The 12,121-nt window shown below is 43.8% G+C and overlaps 2 protein-coding genes across 6 annotated transcripts in view; both read left to right on the top strand.

Moving 5' to 3' along the window:
- LOC310770979 (PDZ domain-containing protein 2-like) overlaps nt 1-8,017 on the top strand; it is a 90,806-nt gene extending 82,789 nt beyond the window's left edge. Inside the window, exons 5-8 of one of the 4 annotated variants that reach the window (XM_083663669.1) lie at nt 160-293; nt 695-801; nt 4,403-4,451; nt 7,855-8,016. The gene's annotated coding sequence lies outside the window, so the exon portion shown is untranslated. Of the gene's footprint in view, nt 1-159; nt 294-694; nt 802-4,402; nt 4,452-7,854 lie in introns of all 4 variants that reach the window. The other 3 variants (XM_083663671.1, XM_083663668.1, XM_083663670.1) reach the window with 3 other exon arrangements.
- A 344-nt stretch (nt 8,018-8,361) lies between these two features.
- The window catches only part of LOC310770978 (uncharacterized protein), a 43,273-nt gene continuing 39,513 nt past the window's right edge, over nt 8,362-12,121 (top strand). For both annotated transcript variants that reach the window (XM_083663666.1, XM_083663664.1), the window contains exon 1: nt 8,362-8,499. The gene's annotated coding sequence lies outside the window, so the exon portion shown is untranslated. The remainder of the gene's footprint in view (nt 8,500-12,121) is intronic.

The raw sequence follows: 12,121 nt of genomic DNA, 5'->3' as shown, positions 1-12,121 counted from the left end.
GCAATTCAAATCAATCGGCAGTTGTCTAACTGGAAGTGACTGTCGTTGGCACAACGATTGATTGAACGGTGATTCGGTCTATAAACGTCACGCGCTCCGCTCCTCGTACCTGTTTGAATCCATCCCTCATCTTTCCTCTCCCTTCCTTCCCGATCACAGCGGCTGTTTCCAGAGAAGCTGTCGAGCTGCCAGCTGTGTCTGCAGTAATCAAGGTGGTGAAGCGCCCGTGTGTGCGCCTCCCTCTGGCCACCATCACCACCGCGGTCATCGTCATCCTGGCTGTTTTCATCCTGGTAAGACGACTCCGCTTCCACCACTTTGAGCCGCTGGTAGAATGCCATCACATGCTCTGCTATTTATAGAGGTACTGCAATTCATAGCTGAAATAGCAAACTTCAAAGCCTGCTGTCCAGTGGCTGTATGTCAATCAAATCCTTTGATCCTTTTACTCCCCCTTAGTGCTTCATCAAGCCAGATTTGACATGTTCCAGTGATAGTCCTGACCGCCATGCAAATAGCGTACACAATGATAAAATGTCAAAATTGTCATCTTCAAGAGTAGCATTCATACATTATCATCAACTATCAACTCATTATCATCAACTATTTAAATAACAACACAGAGACATTTTATTAGCTCATGACTTTATTGGGAAACATTGTGCAAAACGTGTGTTTTCTCACCTCTTCTCAGTTCTCAGTTTCCTGGTCTGGACTGAGGAGGCGAAACGGAGGCAGATGGGTCCAACCCATGGTCCAACCTCACTTGTAGACGGGGAGCAGTGGAACATGCCAAGTGTGGTTGAGTGGGGAGGGGGGGGGTGTTAATTGATTACAGTTTTTCACAATTGCTTAAACACATTTCCTGATAGACTACCTCACTTTCTCAAAACCCGAAACACAAATCTCAAAACTCACACACAAAATGCAAAATCCTACACTTCTCTTGCAAAAGCACACTTTGCCCTCAAAACCGTGTTAACTGTTCACTAAATGGTATTTTCTTTTCAAATGACAAACACATCATATGAGTAGACATTTCTAAGCACCCATTGAACACTGGTGTGCAGAATGGAAAACACTATGAATGCTTTATCAGTAGAATTATGCCTTTGCATGTTCAGTTTCAGGTTGTGCACATTTTGTCTAATGTGTTTAAACAATTGTGAAAATCTGTAAAACCACTTTTTGAGGGGTTAACACTTTCAGTGCCACGGCCCTTGGGCAAAAGGTTGCTTGCTGTGCCACATAGGCCGCAATGCATTTTAAAACAGTCATATAATTTTTTTAATAATTACTATGTAAACACTGAACACGCACAAATAACGATGAGACTCTCTTCTATCACCTGCAAAAAAAAGTTTATTGATCCCATTTTCCGTTCTTTAGTTATGAGCCGGAGAAGATAGCTTGGTTGAACGAAAAACATACCTTTTTTTCTACGAGCTGAGATAATGAGCCTTTTGTGAAATTAAACATTTCAAGCACATCTCTGACTCTGAAGCGAATTTTCTGATGTCTGGGTCTGTCTGGGTGAAGTGTATGCTGCTCTGCTGCTCTCCGTGCTCCCCCCCCCCCCCCCCCCCCTCAACTGCACACGCCTCCTGGGTGTGTCTTATGTGTCTGGTGGCTCTCAGTCTCTGCTGAGTTTGCTGCGCACACACAGTGAATGGTGCGCGACATTCAGCTTTTTGGTTCCGCGTGTGTTTGTCACGGGCTGGCATGCTTCCAGTTCGGAATAATAATGCTGATTATGTGAATGTGCTGTTGCAGCGTACATGGAAGTGCTCAGTTGTGACAGCGGATGCTGCTGCTGGGGGCACAGCTGGCGTTGTGCTCGTTTATGGAGGCACGTCGATGCATACGGACGGATGCGATGCGATTTCCTCATTTTGCCCAGTGACTATTTCTGTGTGTTTGGCTCCTTTTTCTCTGATCAGGAGAGTGCTGTCGCCACCTAATGGGTTTGTAAAATAGGTTATCGACCTCCAATAGCTACAATATTGTTAGAGGCGACGTAAGAAGCTTAGATCGACACCCCCCCGTCAAAAAAACAATTTGGAGTTATGACGCCATTTGGCGTCGCTGGCACTGTACGGTAAATTTCTAATGACGCCATATGGCGTCGCTGGCACTGAACGTGTTAAACTACTTGGAGTCATTATAAATGATTAAGTTTGACGTATGGGAAAGTCAATGTAATAATAGTTGTGTTGAAGGGGACAAGTGGGGAAGTTTTGAATAGTGATCTGTTTAATTTATTAACAAATTCACTGCCAGCCGTTATTTTTTTACTGTAGGTAGCTTCTGCCAAGTTTTTTTTTTGAGGATTCTGGCTCATCTTTCAACAGCCGAGGATTATTTTCTGCTAAGATTTTGTGAACACAAAATATCTCAAAAGAACTAATAGAATGTGTGCTTTCTCTGTCTAAAAGAGTTAGTTTGTAGAGTTAGTAGTTATGTAGGCATTAGCACTTGAATACAGCATGGTTTCAGCGTCTGAAAATTTAAGCTGAGATAAATGGCTTTTTGTGAAATTCGATAGAACAGTCACTTTAACCATTCATTTTTGGCATCAGTAAGACGTCAGACATCTAAACAATAGTTTTGAACAGTAATTTCCTCCATAACAGCAGGAAACCCCCCTCTCCTTCAAACTCCTCCCTCCGTGTGTGTTCTCCTCCTGCCTCCCTGGCTCTGCAGCGGGCGTGTCACAAGCGAGTTTCTGCTGCTGCTGCTGCTGCTGCCTGTCTGCTGGCGGCCGCTCTTTGGGCGAGTCTGGATGGGCTCGCTCGTTTCTTGGGGTTTCGGTTGAGAGCTTTGATGAAGCTTTTGCGATTCTGGTCTTATTTATGCTGCGTGTTTCAAAGTGTGTTGCACCCATAATCTATTATGCAAATTTGCAATCCCCCACCGCCAGCTCCCTGCGCGAAAGCGAAAGCGAAAGCGTTTTCGCCAATCCATTTTCATGAGAATGGCTTCCTCACGCGGTTGTTTTTGCTTGGCTTTCTCTCGTCTGGAGAGCACTGTCGCCACTTAGTGGGTCGGTAAAATAGATTATACACATTCAATACCTCCCATATTTTAATAGGAGATGTAAAAGGGGTTGATCGACGTCCCACCGTCAAAAAAAAAAAAAAAAAAATTTGGACGAGATATCTCGTCATTGGCAGTCAACCGTTGGTTTCTGCTTGACGAGATATCTCGTCCACGGCAGTGAACATGTTAAGGACAATAAACCCTTTTCGCGTCATTTGTTGGGGAAAGCCATAACAAAACTGCCTAGAGATCCATTGTAAGTTACACAGGCCATAGGGGTTAAGGCGGAGGACCTCTCCTCTGCAGGCTCAATCCCTGCAGAGATGGTAGATTGAGAACAGGGTGAGAGGAAGGAGGCGGGGAGATAGATGGCAGAGGAGGGAGGGGAGAGTGAACACCTGCTGTCCTCCCTCTAACCCGTCCACCACCAGCAAGTCACAGTAATGTTATCTGTATGGACAAGAAACGATTCCTGGCATTCATTGCCATGGTGTTAAACTGTGCTGCTAGTATGACTGGGAAGACGGAGAGGACTGAAATGGTGGTTGACGCTGCAAAGAGATTTCTGGATGTGGTTGATGTATCTGGAGCAGAGATAGATAAAATACTGAGAGATGCATTTGTGCAAACTCAGGCGTCTGCATCTAAGTGATATGGAAAGTAATTATGAATCGGAGTACTTTGGGTGGACAGTGTTTTCTACTGTAGCTTACAGTAGGTTGACAGATACTAGCTAGTCCGACTGGTCACACAGCCAGCGCTCTGTCCTCGCTGCTCGTTAAATATTTCCAAATAGCCGTTATTCTGATAAACTGGTCACATATTTGGAATGTTACGTTGTCATCTGAAAAAATATTGAAACTTTAAAACAGTTTGTTTTTTTGCTTGAAAGGGTTCTTTTTGGAAAGTCTAAAAATTATTACGTAGACGAAAGATGATTACAAAATTACGTTATGCGGAAGTGGAACACATAGGTTGGATTAGAATTCTGTGTGTGTGTGTGTGTGTGTGCGCACATATTCAAGTCTGCGTATTATGCTAAATCAACTTGGACCCCCGGCGGGAAATGGAAGACTGGCGGCAATTAGAATACAGGCGCTTATTGGAAGAATTACGATATATATATATATATGGTATATATGTATATATACCGTAATTCTAGCTAGCTAGCACAAGTCACATTGATGCATTTTTGGCAAGACTCAGATTTGAACCTGAGAAAAAAAAAGTCTATGCAATGTGAATAAAAGGGACATAAGACCATCTGTTGCAATGAAAACAACATTGAAGGATTATGAAGTTGCCATTATCAGTGTTTTTGGTGAATTCTGTTTTTAATTTGGTGTTTTGTTGTTGCTTAAAGGAGTATGCAGAGTTCCAGTACAGGCGGAGACACAGGCAAAGGAGGCGAGGTGACATGTCGAGTCTGCGTAGCAACACTCCTGACCCTGATGACCCTAGCGAGAGCACCTTAGATATTTCACTGCATTTTTCACCACATCTCACCACCAGTGTTTAACCTTTCATGAACTCGATGTTTGTTGAAGAATGGTTTTTAATTTACTGATGATAAGAGATGCTGCACCATAACAATATTTTAAATGATTTCCTTTGAAAAATGTATTAAACGCTCGCCCGCCAGTGCTTTCTCACCTTGGTTTGTTTTACAAAAAGGAAACTTAGAACATTTTTGGCCAGCGCAGCGCAGGCCCGAGCCAATCTGCCTGCTGCACGCGAAGGGATCTAAAATATTATGCACAAGCTTGCCACAACATGGTCTCCAAAGTTCCCAGTCATGCTTACAACTCGTTCTAGTTGTGAGATATATATATACCCCCCTTCTAAAAATGTGCTTTAGACTTAAGGGGCCCTATTCTCCCACAGGCCTTCGGCGCTAAAACGGGCCTTAAACGCAAAAAAACGTGCCTTGCGCCTGTTTTGGGACGATATCAATATGGCTTTAGGCTGCCAAATGCGCTTTAGGCCGAATGGGCGTGGCGCAGTCCCAGAATGGGCCAAAGTGGGCGTGTCGGCGCTAAATACCGGCGTACTCCTATCTTCCGACCTGCCGTTAATTTAGCGCCTTGCGCCTTTGAAAAGCAGGCCTATTCAGTGGGCCAGTCCCTCCCCTCTCTCCTCTGTCACCCTTTTCTGTGTCACTCTCTCCCTCTCTCCTACTGACAGGAGCAGGCATTGGTGTGCGTTTACCAGTTTATTGTGAAATAAATCCTTCCGCGTTGAGTTACTGTCACAAGCCTGTGTGACAACGCTTCCAGCCTGGGTAAAACAACTCCGTCCGTACCGCTTTGAGGCTGCAGGCAGTCTGACAGGCACAATACGACTGTCTCTCTCTGACTGCCTGTGAATGCCCCAGCATGCAATTGGGTACTACATTTCGCTACTAAATAGCAACCAAATGAGGCGAAATAGATATAAAAGGTCGATCTAAAATAATGTGTAATGGTAACACAGCCTGCAATTGTAGAACATTTCAATATTGGACCAAATAAATCATCGAAATTAAAACACCACCCTAAGTGAAACATATATGTCCTCCTGGGCCTATATATATCCTTTGTCGATTTAACGTCATTTAGATAAGTGTCAGCGGAACGCGCTTCAGAACGCGCATGTGCTATACTGTGATGTCCGCTCCAATAACTTGGCCCAACTTCACATTTAGTTTTACAATAAAAACACATTTATGCAATGACTTTACATAATGTAGGGTATATTTATGTGCATCATTCTACCTGCAGCAGGGGAGAGAAAACGATATCGTTCTGAACAAACTTTCACCAATATAAAATTAATCTCATCATATAGGGATAGGCTATATTTTTGTAGCTGATGCCTTTAGAACATTATTTTCACTTTGATCTTGCTATAGTGTAGCGTATTTACATGCTTGCAGTATTGAAACTGCAGTTAGATTGGTTTGAGAAGCATAATAATATGGAATAATAGCCTATAATGCAGACAGACAGACTGGATGAAGGGAGGGGGGGGGGGGCAGAGCGTTTGGCTTTCGTCTGGTTTTGCGGGATCACTGGAATTGGAGCTAAAAAGGCAAGCGTGCAATTCGTTTATTGCAGTTATCCAATGAGCATGACGGTGCATAATTTTACGCTTAAAAGGCGTGGTTGTAATGGTTGAGGCTGCGTCTAGCGCCAGCACGACGATATCAAGTGCGCTTGTCCACGCCCACTGATTTGAGCTGCGCCAGGCGTTCGGCCTAGAAACAGCGCCGATGCAACGATAGGGACCAAGGTGTTAATTCATATAGTCAAATTGTATTTTTTTATTTTGGCCAACATTGAAATATTCCACAATTGCACGGTGTGGTAAAAATAAATATCATTATTATCTACTGTTACTGAGCTAATTAGGTAGGGCTAGCTCTTTCAGGTTTTAGCAGTGAACAGGATGGGGTGTCGGTCAGGACACAGAATGACGATGAGGAGACATAACTTCTTGGTTGAACAGTACTGCGATCCAGTATTTATTGTTGTGACATGTAGTATTATCATTAGTCTGAAATAACACAAATAAACCACAATTAGGCACTTAGATTTCAGGGCTACAGAATATAAAATACAGTGAAATTAAAGCTATATATTTCCCCATATTACGAAATTAAACCAAGACCCATTTACAGTAAACATAAAATATAACAATAAGCATTGTAATGCTCCTTTCACCATAACATAAAGCTGCATACAGCCGAGTAAGTTACTATAGTCGACTCTTAACAGAAATAAACCAATTTAACCTTATGTATGGTTAATAAGATCACGGAGGGCAATGTCGACGCCCTGTGGCCAAACAAGGTACTGCTAATGGCGTCCGCACACAATGGAGTTGAGCACACATTCCCCCCATACATAGGAATGCTATCTACTTAACAATTACAGCAGCAGAAATAAACACTTCAACTTAAGCACAGATCACAATAAACTGAATACTCCAGTCAATTAGCTACCAGATAAGCATTGTGACAATTGCAACGGAAATATCTCTCCTCATGCTGAGCACACGTAGACACACGGTGAAACTGGCAAGATTTAACATAAAAACAACAACAGACACTTACTTTACAGCATGGACTCAATCCTAGAACGAATGTCACAAACTGGAACACACAGGACGAACTAAGGAGGTTTAAACGGCAACATGGTCAAGCTGAACTAAAATGTGGGGCACACTGAAGTGAACTGAACACACTGCCTTAATGAGGTGCAGGTACATGCATTGCATCATCTCACCAGTTAACAATACTCTTAAATACAGCTACCACTTATTTAGCTTCATCTGGTTGCTTCCTTGTCAACTTATGAATGCCACAATGCATCTTGGGACATTATGCAAATGTATGTTTGTCAGTGTGTCTGCGTGTGTGTGCTCTGCTCAAGCCCCACCCGCGGGAGACATTAGGAGAAGGGCTAATGGAGTATAATCCGCTTTTAAGAGCAACATCTGTGAAACGTTGCCATAGCTGTGGCTATTTTATGCAACGTCTGCATTTCATTTCTCACTTAACAGGATTCCTCTGAATGTGGGTGTTAGGTGTGTGGGCACAGGTACTTTCCTAGTTTCTTTCAGTGCCATTTCCATGGGCATCCTCCCTTACAAAAAATGGTTGAAAAAGTAGTGACACTATAGTTGTCAAACTGGTGCAATTCTAAGCACGACGACGATGACAACTATGATAATCAAGTAAAAGGGTCTCGCCTTTGCGGTCAGTCTTCCAGATGTTTTGATTGTTTTACACCTGGTTGCATAAATGCTAAACAGGTTTTTTCTGTCGTGTTCCAGGCTCTTGGTTCTTTAGATGACGATGACCCTAACATTCTCCTGGCCATCCAGCTGTCACTCCAGGACTCTGCGATGGCGGGCGGGGCCAGCCACCAGTTCCTCGCCAACGAAGCGTCGCTCGGCGCCATCGGCACCTCGCTGCCCTCCCGGCTGGAGCGGAGCGCTCCAGGCGTGGAGTGGAGGTCCTCCCCAGAGCTTCGCTGAGCAGCTCAGAGCTGCTGGAGCTGGGAGATAACCTGGCCAGGCTGGGCAACATCAACAGCCAGTACTCGGCCAGTGTCTCCGTGGCGTCTCGGCACTCGGAGAGTCACCGGCGGAGCTACGGCGGCTCCGTGCCCATCCCGGTGGCCCCGGGCGGCAGCAACTCATCCACGGGCCTCTTCTCGTCCTCCAGCGACACCACAGACTGGACCGCATGCGACAGCCGCGACCCGTCCTCGGCGGCGGCGGCCAACGCTAACCTGCTGGGCAACATCATGGCCTGGTTCCATGACATGAACCCTCAAGGCATCACGCTGGTGCCCTCCACATCCACCGACACGGAGACGGACGTAGACACACTCCCCCTGGCCGGAGGAGGCAGCCCGCAGGATGAGGAGAAGACGGGGGTCTTCGTCCTCCCCGACAACACAAAGCCTCCTGGAGGTAAAACAGGCGAATATCGAATATAAAACCAATTTCACCCCGGTTATGTGGCGGACGTTCGATTTGTGGGAGGTGTGGGGACAAGTATTGTGATGGAAAAAGGTGTATGGTAGGAAAAGGAAAAGATGAGGTGAAGTGCTTGCATTGTGGCGGAAATCATCATGTGGGGTCAGCACAGTGCCCTAAAAGAGTTGAGCAAAGAATAGTGAGCAAGATTAGAGAGGAAAATGGAATATCATATGCAGAGGCAGTTAAGATGTCAGAGGAGAGAAAGAAAGAATCAGAGCAAAAACAACCGGAGAGGGAAAAGGGACAAACTAACCAGAGTAATGTCATTTGCATGGAAAAGAAGCAATTCCTGGCTTTCATAGCCATGGTTATAAACTGTGCTGCTAATTTGAGTGGGAAGACGGAGAGGATTGAGATGGTGCTTGACGCTGCTAAGAGGTTCTTAAATGTGGTGGATGTATCTGGAGCAGAGATCGATAAAATACTGAGGGATGCTTTTGCGGAAACCCGGACAACTGGGTCTGAGTGACAGTATGGACAATAATATATTATTAACTGGAGCACATTGGGGGGTGGTGGACACTATTTATTTTTTCATAATTGATATCTTTCACCTGCGGAGGGCAGTAAGACGCCAAGTCTGACACTATACTGCTGAAAATCTGAAAGAAGAAGAAGAAGAAGAAGACCTGTGACAAAGAGCATAAAAGTTCTTTGCCTGTGAGAGGCAGCAATGTGCCGCAAGGCATCCAGTCTGCCGGAAAGCTAATAGAAGAAGAAGAAGAAGAAGAAGAAGAAGAAGATTGTTTGTGATGCGAGCTCCTGTCTAGCGCTAGGTTGTTAGCACTGCAGTTAGCCAGTCGACTCGACTATGCGTTATAGTTCAAAGTTCTAGATAGCAGTTTTAAGAAATACGCGTCGTTTAAACCTGTTCATCTGACTGCATATTGTTTTATTTCGAGGTGGAAATGGCTGCGGCATAATTTGCTCACATGTGGTCGTATTGACCTATACACTTGTGCTAACGCTAGCTTGTTTAGCAAGCTTGTTTGTTTACTTCGTCTTCCCCACTCTGGCTCCTGTGCACGGATTTCCATTGTAATTTCAGTTCAACTAACGTTAGGGAGTGCCGCACGTATAAGGTAAGGCGAAAAGGCTAATTAGTTATTATCTATTTGGAAAGCAGGGTCAAATAACCCTAGTCTCTAAACAGTAAAGTGTCACAATGCTTTTGAATTTAATTACAAATTAAGTAAGGCTCTGTTAACGTTAAGCCTCGGGGGTTTAGATACCCATTGAACCAAGAACAACCTTCCACCTAACGATAACTTTCCAAATCTCTCAAACAAGTCTGACACCATAAATTGGCTGCTGAGCCCAACATCAGCTGTGTAGTAACGTTACTTTTACAGCAGAGAGCGTGTTGCCTCCTGGTAGCATGAGAAAGTAACAATTCAGTAACTAGTCACATACATTATTTACATACAGTTTTTCCGATCAACTCAACAGGGTTGTTGTTCAGCATAGCTTTACCCACTGACAATCTTTTATTTACAGTTTTAAAAGATTTCCTCGACATGTTTCCCAGTTAGGCTTTGGTGTTGTTTTTTCCTCATTTTAGATGGTTATAATGCATTCCTAAATCCTCTTCCACTCCAGAATAGAATTATATTTTTCAATGTAACGTTACACAGCATGCTGCACTATGGCCCCTAACTAGATGTTCTAGAAATTAATGTACCAGTCCAGTCCACTAGCCCCCAATTAAGTTATAGATGGCTTTGAGCCGCTCTTGTTTTATATCTTCTTGTTATTAAAGCCTTACCACAGCAGTACAACAGACCCTTTTGCACAGATTTTTTACTTATTTCCCATACTCTGTTTTTGTAAATGTATCCCCTTTCATTTGCTTTTAATAGACACTATTATGTGTGGATCTATTTTTTTTATATACATCAAATGCACAACCTGTTAATCTGCAGATGTGTATTTTTCTTGTATGCAGGTATTTTTAATCTGTTCAAGTTAACCATGCTCTGACTTTTTTCTCTCTCAGTTTGAGGCTATTATGTTTTTAATAATACAACAAAATAGACAATATTTTTCCAGTTTTTTGTGTGGCTTTGGCTTTGAACCACCGACCGTAAATATGGATAGTGATTCTGGTAACATCCTGACCTTTGACCTTTGCCTCCAGATGTTTTTGGTGGGACTGACCGGCGGTATCGCCTCAGGGAAGAGCACAGTGTCTTCAATGCTGCGGGAGCTCGGATGCCCCATCATTGATGCGGATGTGGTGGCCAGGAAAGGTAGGCCACTCCCTCTCTCTCTGCTGGTCCTTTAGGCCACGCCCTCTCTCTCTGCCGGTCCTTTCCAGTGCAACCTCTTCTGGTTCACAGAATGAATATACTGTATAGAGATACTGTAGAGAATTAGTGATGTCACGGTACCAATAATTCAGTAGTCGACTCGGTACCGGTACTAGTGAATTTCCACGGTACTCTGTACCAATTTCGGTACCACGGTAAAAAAAACAGACTGATATTTCTTCAACATATTCTCCTTTATTAAAGTATGCAACCATTTCCAATGAACAAATGGCATGTAGCCTTCAACTTTAAAACAAAACAATGTGCTTCTGCTTACCGTATATATATACCGCAGCCTGGAGGATGAGTTGACGGTCGGGCCAGCGGAGTAGGCAGATGAAGATGGCCCTCGGTGGCAGGCCGGGGTCTGGACGTGGCCGAGGCGCCCGGTGTGCCCTGTCCACCTCTGGTGTTTCTCGCCTTCCTTCAGGTCCATGTAACACAGGATTTTGCCACGAAAGCGTCCATGTCACCAATCTCAGCTCCCTCTTTTACATTGATCAGGCGAATGTTATTTCTTTTACTCCTGCTGATTAAGTCATCAACCTGCGTGTGCAGCGTTTCGATGTTTTTGCATTTTATCCACTTTCGGACTCACTGTGTTGTTTTTGTCCTCCAGTGCGCTGATGCGCTTTTTTTAGAAACTCTGTTCACGGTTGCATTATTTTCTTTAGTGAGTGAGTGGATGGACTTCTGCACGTTTTCAAACTTGTTTTCAAGCTGCTCAAACCTCTGAGCGATGTCGGACTTAATCGATAGTGTTTCACGGAGTAAAAGTTTAGCCCAAGCCGTGTATCTCCAGCCTCCAGCAGGTGAGTCATTTCCTCATTCATGGCGGTGATTGCTTCTTTCTTTCTTTCGTCTTTTTCTTTCTGCTTACCTGTGTTGTGTTATGTTATGTTATGTTATGTTGTTAAAAGAGGGCAAGAGAGGAAATTAAAACAGAAGTGGATTTATAGTTAGAAAGAGTGCTAAAAAAGAGAGATTTTTTTTTTTTTTTGGGAAAAAATCCATAGATAAGCCGCACCGTTATATAAGCCGCAGGGGCCAAAAAAGGCCAAAAAACGGGAAAAAAGCCGCGGGTTATAGTCCGGAATTTACGGTATATATATATATATATATATATATATTTTTTTTTTGCAATTCCAGCACGGGCCCATGTATAATACTATCCTTCTTTGCCTTGTATATTTTCTTTATTTTGTCTGCTTTTTGCAAGGTAGGCCTATATTTAAAAAAAAATC

The sequence above is a fragment of the Poromitra crassiceps genome (assembly GCF_964638095.1).
Source record: "Poromitra crassiceps genome assembly, contig: HAP1_SCAFFOLD_284, whole genome shotgun sequence".
NCBI classification, from domain to species: Eukaryota; Metazoa; Chordata; class Actinopteri; order Beryciformes; family Melamphaidae; genus Poromitra; species Poromitra crassiceps.
The sequence above is the reverse complement of the archived record's forward strand: the minus strand, read 5'-3'. Positions and strand labels throughout refer to the sequence as shown.